Source organism: Diceros bicornis, chromosome 35 (assembly GCF_020826845.1).
Source record: "Diceros bicornis minor isolate mBicDic1 chromosome 35, mDicBic1.mat.cur, whole genome shotgun sequence".
Lineage (NCBI taxonomy): Eukaryota > Metazoa > Chordata > Mammalia > Perissodactyla > Rhinocerotidae > Diceros > Diceros bicornis.
The window spans coordinates 13715714-13728333 of NC_080774.1; positions in this window are offsets into that span (position 1 = coordinate 13715714).

A 12620-nucleotide genomic window follows, 5' to 3' on the forward strand; every position below is an offset into this window, starting at 1 on the left:
TGACTACTAGGAAGCAGCAAGGTACCAGGCACTGGGACTTCTGAGTACAGTTCCGTATGTGGGGACCTCATCAGAAGCATCCTCCTGACTTAGTTTCTCCATTTGTGAGAATGCCTGCTGCCCCGGCAGGAAATAGACGTTCCACTCTGCACAAGTCTCAGGTCTTATTCTGAGAATGACAGGTTAGTTCCCTTTCATGGTTACCAAATGTAATGGCAGAGAGAAAATGGAAGCAAAAATATGACCAGAGGAGGAACCACCTATTCGAGAGACCACAGGAAACCACCACAGCTGCAGGGTGGGAGCATTTTGCAGGAGTTAAGACTGTTGCTTCAGAGTAAGACACACCTGGGTTCCAATCCCTGCTCTGTCGTGCACAGAGCTGTAGAGCTGTGCAGCCTTGAGCAGGTCATTTAAGCCCTGTGACCCCCATTTCTTCCTGTGCATTGACCTCCCAGGGTGATAACACAGAGAAAGTTCTTAGCACAGTGCCCGGCCCCATAGACGGTGATCAAAAAATTATAACAATCACAGTCACTAGTCCATCCTCGTACAGTGGAAAGTGGCACCCAGTCACATCACTTGCAGCTTTTTTCCCTTTAACCTAAGCTTTATTGGATTTATTTTATTATAAATAACAAAATGTTAGCTAGAGCAAATCAAATGATATAGGAGCATACCAAGAAAAGGGAGTCCTGTTCTCTCTCCCCCACTAGGATAACCAAAGTCAACGAATTGTTGTGAATCTTTACTGTTCCTCCTCTGCGCTCATACCAAACAATGCAATTTAAAGACACATTTCTAAGGGAATTTTTTTTTTTACTTTTTACAAAAATGGGATCATGTCACATATATTACTTTGCAATCTGCTTTTTTCACTTAACAATTTATCACAAATACACCTCTAGGCCTATATATCTATATCTAACTCATTCTTTTATTTGTTGTATAATGTTTCCTCGAACACCTGCACCATAATTTATCCAATTATTCCCCTATTCCTGAATATTCAGGTGGTTTCCAGTTTTTTCCTATTCTAAATAAGGACGCAGTAAATATCCTTATCTATATATCCTTAGGTACTGACATTTTTATTTTTGTAGAGTAAAGTCCCCAAAATATGATTGCTTTTTTATTGTTAATAAATGTGTATTTTTATTGTTAATAAATACAGCCGGAAGACTTTCCCCAACGGTTGTAGCAATTCACGCTCCCTCAAGCAATACGGAAAGTGCGGCCACTTCCTCAACACTTTGCCAGCGTGTGGATGTTGCCAATCTTCAATTTTTGCCAACCTGATGGTGAAAAATGGTATCATTGTTGTTTGAATTTGCCTTCCCTGAACTCTAGTAAGATAGATCTTCTCTTAGGTGTTTTGACATTTCTAAGTCAGCAGCTTAGAATGAACAAGAACCAAATGCACTTCCAATGAGACCAACAAGGGGTCTGGTACAATGACAAACACCAGCCTTTGGTGATGCTCCCCTGGTGTGGACAAGGCACTTCATTCCATAATTCCATAAAGATTTTTCTGGATGCTTCCATGCAGCAGGCCTATACCTCTCATTCTTTTGCTTTCATAATTCAATTTTTAAGTTGGTGTTTTAAGTTCCCTCTGAGAGAATGGTCTTATACCAATCAAGCTGCACCGCCTTGGGCAATAACAGCTTTGCTCATAACCACCAAGGATTTCCTAATTGTTCCAACCTCTCCCCTAAGACAGTGCAGAGGATGCAGTAAAAACAATAGCAGTTGTTGCTGGCTTAGAGCACGGCTTGAGGCCTGGGTAAGGACAAGAACTTTAGAGTTGAACAAAACCTGGTTCAAATCCCAGCTCTGCCCCTTACCCTTTTGATCTCTTGGGCTGTGACTTAACCTTTCTGTGCCTCAGTTTCCTCATCCCTAAAGCAGGGTCATGCTTGCATGACTTAGAGCTATTGTGAGCATTCCATGAGTTATGGCACACACAGCACTCAGCACCTGCCCGACACATAGTAGGTGTTCAATATATGTCAGCTATTACTATTAAGACCCAGAGCTCCTTTTTATGAAATGCAGGAGACTGAACTCTAAGAAACACCACCAAAGAGATAATTTAAGCAATGATTTTAGTTGTTAAAAATTCCAATGAGCTTAAATTAACTGTATGCAGTGACATTTTACCTACACCTTTGCACACAGGACTCTTTTGCTTCTGGTAACGCTGATTTTGGAATGAATTTAGCAGCCCACAAGGAATTGCTTTCAATAATAAAGCAGTGTGAATGATGTCCCCTAATATTTTTCTTTGACTACACCACAGCTTGACGAAAGACAGGTGACTCTACTCATAATTTATCAGCCTCCACTAAGTTTCCTTACTGCAGGCTAGGGCCACAGCAGGTGGTGAAAAGTATCACACGAAACTGAATTGTTTCCTCTGGATGGACACACACACACCCACACACCCCCGAAACCTGAACAGCCTCAATACGCAACTGCCAACTTGGGTTTTAGGGTGAACAAAATCATTTTTAAAAGAAGAGCGTGTTCACGGGGCGCATTCTCTAACTCTTCCTTCTCCAGGGGTGTGCAATGTGAATTCAATGCTCATGAAAGAAACGGCCTGCTCAGGTGGCCCAGAGCCAGGCGGTGCTCTGGGAGGGGAGATGCCAACTTCTCTGGCAATTCTGCCAGCACATCTCGCCCTTTCTGTTCTCTGTGCTCCAGGCTGGACCCAAGCGTCCAGCGGTTTTGTCAGGAAGACAAATGTCTTTTCACCGGTGGCCTAAATTGGGGACTTCAGCTGAGGTCTGGATAGGTGATAAGGCATCTGATCTGGCCACCTCACCTGTGTGAAACTACTCTTTGAGAACTGACATCCAGGTCCTGGCATGTTAGACAAAGGCCACCATCCTCCAGGGACCATGCCTGGTCCCTCCAAACTGTCTGGCACTCTAAGTCTCAAGACTGAGAAGACAGTTTTCTGTTCCCAAGCACAGGTGTGCTGTCTCCCAGCTGGCTGGGTCCCCGCCCCAAGGCCAGATCTTGCTTTCTGCAACAGATCATTGTATTTAAAAGCAACCCTTGGAAAGAGCACAGTCCTTATGCAGGCAACAATTTGGAGGCAATAAAAAAACACCACATGTGAAACCTGAGTCATCCGTTTGTCTTCCCTTTGCCCCAGTAACAGGTTCACTGGGTTTCTCCAGTCTCCTGGGTTATGTGTTCTCAGCAAGGATGAGGCCAGAAATTCATCTCTCCCGCCTGAGTCTCAGTGTTTCCTTTTTAAAATGGGCTGCCAACCTCTTAGGACACTGGTGAGTTATAATCAATTGGTTTTTTAAATTGCGTACACAATATCTCCATTTTCAAATGTGCTGACTGCAATAGTCTATCGTGGATGGAGATAGAGTACATCTAGAGAGTCACTCTGTTGCTGCTGTCGGTACAGATCGCTTCCCCAGGAAATAAATTACATTTCATTCTCTATATATTGTTTACTTTATAGTCTCTTGATCTTACTTTGCTGACTTCTGGTTGTAGATTTTTCGGTAGCTTGGTTCCCACTTAATCACAACAGCTTCTGTAAATGTTAGCGACTTGTGTTATGGGGATTTGCTACTGGAATTTCACAATGGTTACTGAGCATGGAAGCCCCTTCTTTATTCTACCAAAAAAACCTCGGTAAATAGTCCCTTCACTTAAAAAAAATAATAGACTCTTAAAATGATTTTCCAGCGAGCAGACTTTTTTTCATGTTAGCCATGCAGTAACTCAAAGCACATTTTGTATTGTTCTCTATTTGTGGTTTTATGAAGAGGTCACTGTTTACACAGCATGTGCACCCGGACGAGCCTGTTCATCATAATCTCATCAGTCACTTCGCAAAATCTCAACAGAAGAAAGGCTTTCTTCTCCCATCTCCCAACAGAGCTGTGTGGTGCAACCTGAAGGAGGCCAGACAAGACATGCCCCCAACCACATACCCAGTTACACCTCTCCTTATCATACCATCTTTTCAATTCTGAGTGTATTTATTGAGCTCATTTATGCCAGGCATCTAATCGTCACAAGTATCTTATGAGGCAGTTGCTATCCTAGTCCTCATTTTACAGATGAGACAACTGAGGCCCAGAGAGGTGAAGTGACTTGCCTGAGGTCACACTGCTTGGAAGCGCAAGGCAGGTTTGGAACCTTGGCTGCTACTGCTTCCTGTACTGCCTCTGGAGGCTAGAGAGCTCCGACGTGCTTCGGATATCTCCTGCCCCTTGCTCTGAGCTTCCTATCTTCTTCATCAGCCCACAAATGTCCCACGGGGCCCTGGAGCAGTACGGCTCGGCCACTTACCAGCCATCTGCTCTTGGATAAGTGGCCTCACCCCTCTGAGCCTCAGTCTTCTCATCTATAATGTGGGCATAATCATACTAGCCTCGCAGGGAGGTTGGTAATAATAATAACAAGCACGGGCATATTTATCAAGCTCTTCCCATGAAGAGGCTCAGGGCCTGGTACTTCACACCACGATCGTGTTTAATCCTCCCAACAATCCTATGAGGGAGACACTGTTGTTATCACATTTTGCAGATGGGGAAAGTGAAGGCTGAAATGGAAATATCTAGAATGTGCCACCACCCAAGCCAAAGCCACTGTCCTCTTTGTTGCTCTTACTCCCTCTGTCCCAGCCCCGCTATGTTCTCTTCTCAACACAGCAGTCAGAGGGATCCTCTTCCAACCCAAGTCAGATCATGTCACACCTCTGCTCTAAACCCTCCCATGGCTCCCATCTCATTCAAAGTAAAAGCCAGACACTCCGCCCCGCCCTGCAGGGCCCTGTGTGACCTGGCCTCTTGCCCTCTTGCCAGTGCCCCCCGTGCACACTTGCTGCAGGCCCATGACCTCCCTGTGGCTCTTCTCACATACCCAGGCTCAGGGCCTCGGGTCAGATGTCCCCATATTGGAAACACCCTCTTGGACACTGTGCCTTAAACATTATGCCCCTATCCCTCCCTCAGGCACCACTTACTCTGTTTAATTTTCTCTTAGCATCTAAAATCACCTGACATATATTTATTTTTATATATTTTTGCCTGTCTTCCTCTCCCCCTCTTAGAATATAGGCCCCAAGAGGACAGCACTGGGTTTTTCCCCTATTTGTTCACTATAGCATCTCCAGTGCCTTGAACATTGTTGATGTTTAACAAATATTTGTTAAATGAAGGAATTACAAAATAATACTGAGTAGTAAGTCCCTGGCTAGTGCCTGGCACAGAGCAGGTGTCAATAAACATTGGCTATTATTATCAGAGCCCACAGGCAGCCCTTCTCCTTGGTAGGAGGATGAGGGCTGTGTCAGCTCGGGACCTCACTCCACCGCTGTCCAGAAAAATCACTACTATGGGACCTGGAGAGCCGGTCCCACAGTAGCAACCTAGAGGGGACAGCAGCACTTCCTTGCCTGGAGGGAGGAGGGGGCTCAAGCCAAAGAGGATTGAGTTGCCCAGGCTTCTGGAGAGGTCTGCAAAGTCACACAGTGCATCTTCCACAGCATGAGCGGACAATTGCCTTCAAGAGCAGAATCAGGGTCAAATCACAGAGCCTGAGCATGTCAAATGAGTTCTGTGCCTCTCCACATCAACCTGGCCAGCACTGAGGATTAAATTTTGTATAATAATTCAATTTTCCCTCTAATTGTGAAAGTAACAATGCCCTATAAAATATTCAAACATCAAAGAAATGTGTGATTTAGAAAATGAAACACCCCTTTCCCCAACCCAGATAACTTACTGTTAACAATTTAGCATACTGGATATTCAGCTAGAATTTTTTCTAAGCTATTCTAATATTTATTATTCTTATTATTACTTACAAAAACGGGATCATACCATATATAGCTTTTACACCTGGTTTTTTTCCATTAATCACGTTTACTGAGGTATAATTGACTTATAGTAGAATTTACTGGTTTTAGTGTAGAGTTCTATGAGTTTTGACAAAACATCTACAGTTGTGTAACCATCACCACAATAAAGGTTTAGAATCGTTCCATTGCCCTCCCAAATTCTCCTGTGCCCCTTTGTAATCAACCATTTCCTGTACCCCTAGCTACTGGCAATGACTAATCTGTTCTCTGCCCCTATACTTTGCCTTTTCCAGAATGTTATATAAATGGAATCATAGAGTACGTAGCCTTCTGTGTCTGGTTTCTTTCACTCAGCGTAATGCATTTGAAGTTCCTCCATGTTGTCACATGAATCCGTGGTTCATTCCTTTTCACTGCTGTATAATATCCCACTGTATGGATGTACTGTAGTTTCTTTATCCATTCACCAGTTGAAGAACATTAGGGTTGTTTCTAATTTGGGGGCAATTACAAATAAAGCCATCATAAACATTCACATACAAGTTTTGGTGTGAATATAAGTTTTCATTTCTTTGGGGTAAATATCCAGGAATGGGATTGCTGGGCCATATGGTAAGTATATATCTAACTTTATAAGAAACTACCAAACTGTTTTCCAAAGTGGCTTTTCCATGCATCTTGCCTTTTTTTTGTAACCTAACAAATATGTTATTACCTGACAAGAAGTATTTATTTGTTGTGGAAAACTTTCCCATCAGAATGGAAACTCCATGAGGAGCAGGACACTATCTCCTTTGCTCACTCCTGCATCCTCTGCCCAGAACAGTGCCTGACACATAGTAGGTGCTCAAGAAATGGACGTAGGATGAATGAGCCCCACAGTCCTCCTTCCACGTGAGGAAATGTAGATCCATGTTATTAACCTGTGAGTGGTACTTGGTGGATTCTGCTGTCCTGCTGTGTCTCACTTTTCTCCGCTAGTCCCTGCCTATGGGTCCTTGGTGCTTTCCAGTTTTTCACTTCAAGACAAGACTGTTGACAGCTTGCATATTTCTTTGCAAACCTGTGTGTTTTTCATTAAAACAAATTCCTCAAAGTAGAATTGCTGGGTCAAAGGATAAAAGATTGCGACTTTCATAGATATTGCAAAATGTGATACTAATTTATTCTTCCACCAAAAGTGGAGGAGATGGGCCACTTCTGGAGGTCACTGGCTTCCCCACAGCCTCACCTGCACTGAGTATTACCAATCGGGATAAATGTTACGTCCACATGGCTGGAGGTCTCAAGATCAGCAAGTCAGTGCTTCCCCAATTTTTGGATTTCATACATAGGTGCAATCTCCAGAAAGAACGGTTGAGGGCCCACCCTGCGGCCTAGTGGTTAAGTTCATGCATTCCACTTTGGCAGCCCGGCTTTGGTTCCTGGGCGTGGACCTATACCACTTGTTGGAGGCCATGCTGTGGTGGCAACCTACATACAAAAAATAGAGGAAGATTGGCACAGATGTGAGGTCAGAGAGAATCTTCCTCAGCAAAAAAAAAAAAAAAAAAAAGAATGGTGAAGACTGAGATAGGATGACCCACTTCTTGTTTTGTTAAGAAAGGACCAAAAAATCAAAACTAAAATAAATCTACTATCTACATAACATAGTACCTCCTATCATCTTATAAATAAAAGGATATTTTACTCCATTGAAAAATTGGAAAGGCAAACTCTGAGAATAAAATCAACCAAATTGTAATCCATTCGGACTTGGCTTTTCTATTTCACTGTGAGTTGGGGAAAAGAATGCAGCACGGGTCTTGTGGATGGGTTTGGAAGAGAGCCTGGTTACTACCAGCAGGCCTGCGTAGGTGACCCTGCGAGGGCTCTAACTGAGAACAACAAAAGGTAGTTGGAAAAAAATGAAACTGAACAGGGGAAGAAATGAAAGTGTTACAATTAGCTAATTGGGCCCAGTTCTTCTGGATGTAGTTTTATCTCCCCCACTGTGCACGGAGCTCTTCTCCACATCAAAGATCACTGTACGCCTGGAGAATTGGAACCAATGTTTATGGACTGCTTTGAAGATGTAAAGTACTGTTTAAATGCTAAGTATTATTATTATTACTTTAAATTTTAAATACCTTTTTTTTTTTGGTGGGAATTTTTAATATGTTTGTGGGTCTTATTTAATGCTGAAAGCAAGCCTGTCTGCTCGATTCAGGCTGGGGTGAGGCGAGCCACCCAACCTACCTTTGGAAGACCGAACCAAGTTCGCTGCTCTGTCCTTGTAAATTGCGTTTTCTGGGAAGATGAACACTGTCAATCCGAGGCTGTCAGTTTATGTAAGAACATGTCTCAAGATCTAATTGAAATACAGCATCTTTCCAGGCAGAGTTGATAGAGTTATCACATTACAGATTTTATTTGACTCTGCATCTCAATTCATTCCTTTGTGTAGTTTCCAGATTTCTTCATAAAACAGAAATTAGACACAGTCTTGACATTAGAATTTCACGAAGAAGCAATCAAATCCAAATTACTTTGAAGAAGGAAAAGACTATAAAAGTGACTCACCAAAATGAAAGGAAAAAACATTCTGGAGGGCCCTAGTTCATGAATTAATTTTCTTTTTTGGTCCTTGGGACAAATCCAACTTAATTTAGGAGGTTGCCAGACATAAAACACAAGGAAAAACTTTTGCATCTGTGGCTACTAAGAGCTTCAAGGTAAATATTGTAAAGTTTGAAAGTTTTGTTTACTTTTCATCCTTTTCTTTTGACATAGAACTCAGACAACGAACTCGACTGGTCAGTATCCCTTTCATGTGTTCAACGTGTGCTAATAGATCTTTTTCTGAGCCTTGGTGGGGAATTTTTTAAGTTAAAAAAATCATCAAAGCTTAAATGAATCGTCCGACACAAAACTTGGATCCAAAATGGAACACAGTCATTGGGCCTTTGCAATTTCCTATGGTAACCAAAGACCAAACTGTGTTTTAAAAACTGTTCTAGTAATGAGATTCACAAGAGGTCTCAAGTTACTAAGTGGCTTTGAGCCTCTTTTGAAACCAAAGTAAAGGAAAATCTCATTAATTCGAACTGTGCTAATAATGGAATTTGTTATAATTCAACCTGGCCTAAGCTGCAGTTTACCTTTGGTCTACCTGGGAAGAAAAGTTTACCAGAATAACCGTGTAAAGAAGATTGTGTAAGGCATGGTTCAGGTCTTTAAAAGAATAAACTGTTTTAAGGCTTTTAGCACCTCTCTCTTACCCAAATAAATTCCTGCCAAATCCAGATGAGTTTTAAACGTTGATTAGAGCAGACAGGAAGTAATACTACTTGGGAACACTTTCTTTGTCAAGTTCTCCTCTGTACTCAAAAGAAATAAAGGTTCATTTTGTTTAAAGATTCTAAATAGTCCCTTTAATGCAGAGGGATCTCTTAACCTGCCCTTCATACCAACAGTCATGAATGAATGAGGTTTCATTGAAGCAGTAGCAAAGATCTGTAATTACAACTACTAAGAAAGAAAGGAACTCAAAATAATGTTTTTTCCGTGACACTTGTATGGTCAGGCCATGTGCTAGGCACTTTCTGATTTCTTTACATTGTGCCTGGTAACCAATAGGTTCTTAGTAGATGGCCACATTTACTGTCAAAGTAATCTGTATCTTCTTCCAGTCATAGGAGGATGTTAACATCTGTTGGTCTCATTGGTATCAATGAACAGGTAAAGGATGGTCAAAGGAAAAGGAGAAATTATACACAAATAAAGAAATAGATAATAGATGATGGATGGATAGATAGGTAGATATACAGACAGATAGACAGAAGATAGATAGAGATGGATGGGTAGGTAGGTAGCTGGATGAATGGACATGTAGATGGATGGACGGATGGATGGATGGATGGGTGGATGAATGGATGGATGAATGGATGGATAGTTAGGTAGGTAGGTGGCTGGATGGATAGGTAGGTAGATGGATGGATGGATGGTTGAATGGATGGATGGATGGATGGATGGATGGATGGATAGATAGAAAGAAGTACACAAAGCAAAGAAACAGGAGAGGTGGCACTTTGGATGTGCTAGCCAGGTGTCAGTGAATGGTTTTTCTCTCCATCCGATCAAGAACTGTGGGAGGGCACATTAGAAAGTTAGCCATGAACCAAGAATGACACAGCCCTCCTGGTGATCGCAGCAAGCCGGCTTAGGATTCTGTATTTGGTGCTCCTCTGACGAGGTCCCAAGGCTGTAGGGAACCAACGGGAGGAGCTCAAGCCGGCTAGGTCCCAATCTGTTAGGGAGGCTGGAGAAAGGCTTGGTGTGGCTGCTGCGTATGCCAAGTAAACATCCAAGTCCTGCTAACTTGAAGGAGTGGTTTGATTCCATGATGCTTGACTTGAGTTTTCCTGCCACAGTATTATTAGGATGTCATTTAATGGGTACCAAAAGTCCCCATCCTTACCAGAAGAAAATACCTCAAATTCCCACCATTCCATTCAAATTAAAAAAAATTTTTTTTTAACTTTTTTGCTTTATCTGATTATAAAAATAATACCAAAAAAATAAATAAGATAAAATAAGACAGAAAGGAAAAGAAACACAAGCTCTTCATGAAAAATTTAAACGATATAGAAGAATATTAATGAGCAAGTGAAAATGAACTATGATTCCATCAGTCAGTGATATGCACTACTATGCACTTGATATGCACCTACTTGTTGATGAATATCTAATTAAGCAATAAAAACAATATAGTTAAAGAAGTCTTATCATGCTCCAGGCACTGGAGATAACAGGGGACAAAATACAGTTACAGTCTCCGAGCTTAGGGACTTCACAATCTACTAGAGGAAACAAATTAAACAAGTTATTACAAGTGTGATGAGTACTTTGTAACTTGTTGTTTGCACTCAGCAATGTGTCATAGGCATCTTCCCATGTCAAAATATATAGACGGTCCCTGACTTATGATTTTTTGACTTGATGATGGTGCGAAAGCGATATGCATTTAGTAGAAACCATACTTCGAAATTTGAATTTTGATCTTCTCCCGGGCTAGCGCTATGCGGTGCAATACTGTCTCGTGATGCTGGGCAGCGGCATCGAGCTGCAGCTCCCGGTCAGCCCCTCGATCACGAGGGTGGACAACTGATACACTAACAACCATGCTGTACCCACAACCAGTCTGTTTTTCAGTTTCAGTACAGTATTTAATAAATTACATGAGATCTTCAACACTTTGTTATAAAACAGGCTTTGTGGTAGATGATTCTGCCCAACTGTAGGCTAATGTAAGTGTTCTGAGCACGTTTAAGGTAGGCTAGGCTAAGCTATGATGTTCAGTAGGTTAGGTGTATTAAAGGCATTTTCGACTCAAAACATTTTCCACTTACGATGAGTTTATCGGGACATAACCCCATCATAAATCGAGGAAGATCTGTATATACAACAAGGATAAAAATATTACTAAGTCTTCGTCGGCCTTTTCCCTTCCTCTTTCTTCTAAAGAGGATTCAACTTTTGCCTGCCTCACCCCTAGACCTTTGTTGGGCATCAAGGACTGGGGACAGCTAGGAGTGAGTAACTTGGTTTGCATCAGGAAGGACCTGAAGCTACCTGGGGTAGAACAGAGTAGACCAAAACAGGAGTAGAGGGATTAAGAAGGAAAGAATGCCTGAGGACAAAAAAAGGACCCAGGCTGAGGTCAGGAGGAAGTGATGCTCTGATAAGGGAGACTGCAGATTTTAAGGATTTCTCAAAGAGACTTCAATTAAGACATCATTTATTTCCCAATGCTTTGGAGATCACGGACTGGTGATTCTTTGGAATGTGACACCATGTTGAGACTGGCCACAATATGGCTAGTTGTAGTTTGAAACCATGTACAACTACCTTATTCTTTTTAATGGCTGTGTAGTGTTCTACTGTGTGGGAGTACCAAACTTTATTTAATACTTCCCCTAAAGGCAGACATGTGGGTCATTAGAAGTGCTTTTGATATTAAATGTAAATGCCAGGATGAACATCTTTACAAATAGGTTCACTTCCAAAGGAAGCGAATAGATAGGTAGATGAAAGATAGATAGATGATGGATAAATGGATGGAAGAAAAGAAGGAAGGAAGGAAGGAAGGGAGGGAGAGAGAGGGGAGAGAGAGAGAGAGAGAGAAAGGAAGGAGGGAGGGAGGGAGGAAAGAAAGAAAGGAAGGAAGGGAGGGAGGGAGAGAGAAAGAGAGAGAGAGAGAAAGAGAGAGAGAGAAAGAAAGAAAGGAAGGAAGGAAGGAAGGAAGGAAGGAAGGAAGGAAGGAAGGAAGGAAGGAAGGAAGAAATCATGATAAATCCATACAATAGAATACTACTCAGCAATAAAAAGGAATGAAGTATTGCTACAACAACATAGATGAATCTAAAATTAATTATGCTGGGTGACAGAAGCCAGCCTTCTGTATGTTTCCATTTATACAAAATTCAAGATAGAAAGCAGACCAGCAGCTGCCTGGGCACTGGGATGTGGGGCAGGAAAGAGGGATGACAAAGTGGGACAAGGAAACTTTTGGTAGTGATAATATATTCATTATCTTGATTGTGGTGACAGTTTCACTGGTGTATGCGTATGTCAAAACTTATTAATTGTATAGTTTAAATATGTGCAGATTATTGCATGTCAATTATAACTTAATAAAGCCATAAAGTAGATGATGATAGATAAACATCAGTGGGGGTGCATTTTAAGGTGAACAAGAGAAAAGAGATCCAGTAGAGAGTGGTTTAGGCACTGCTGG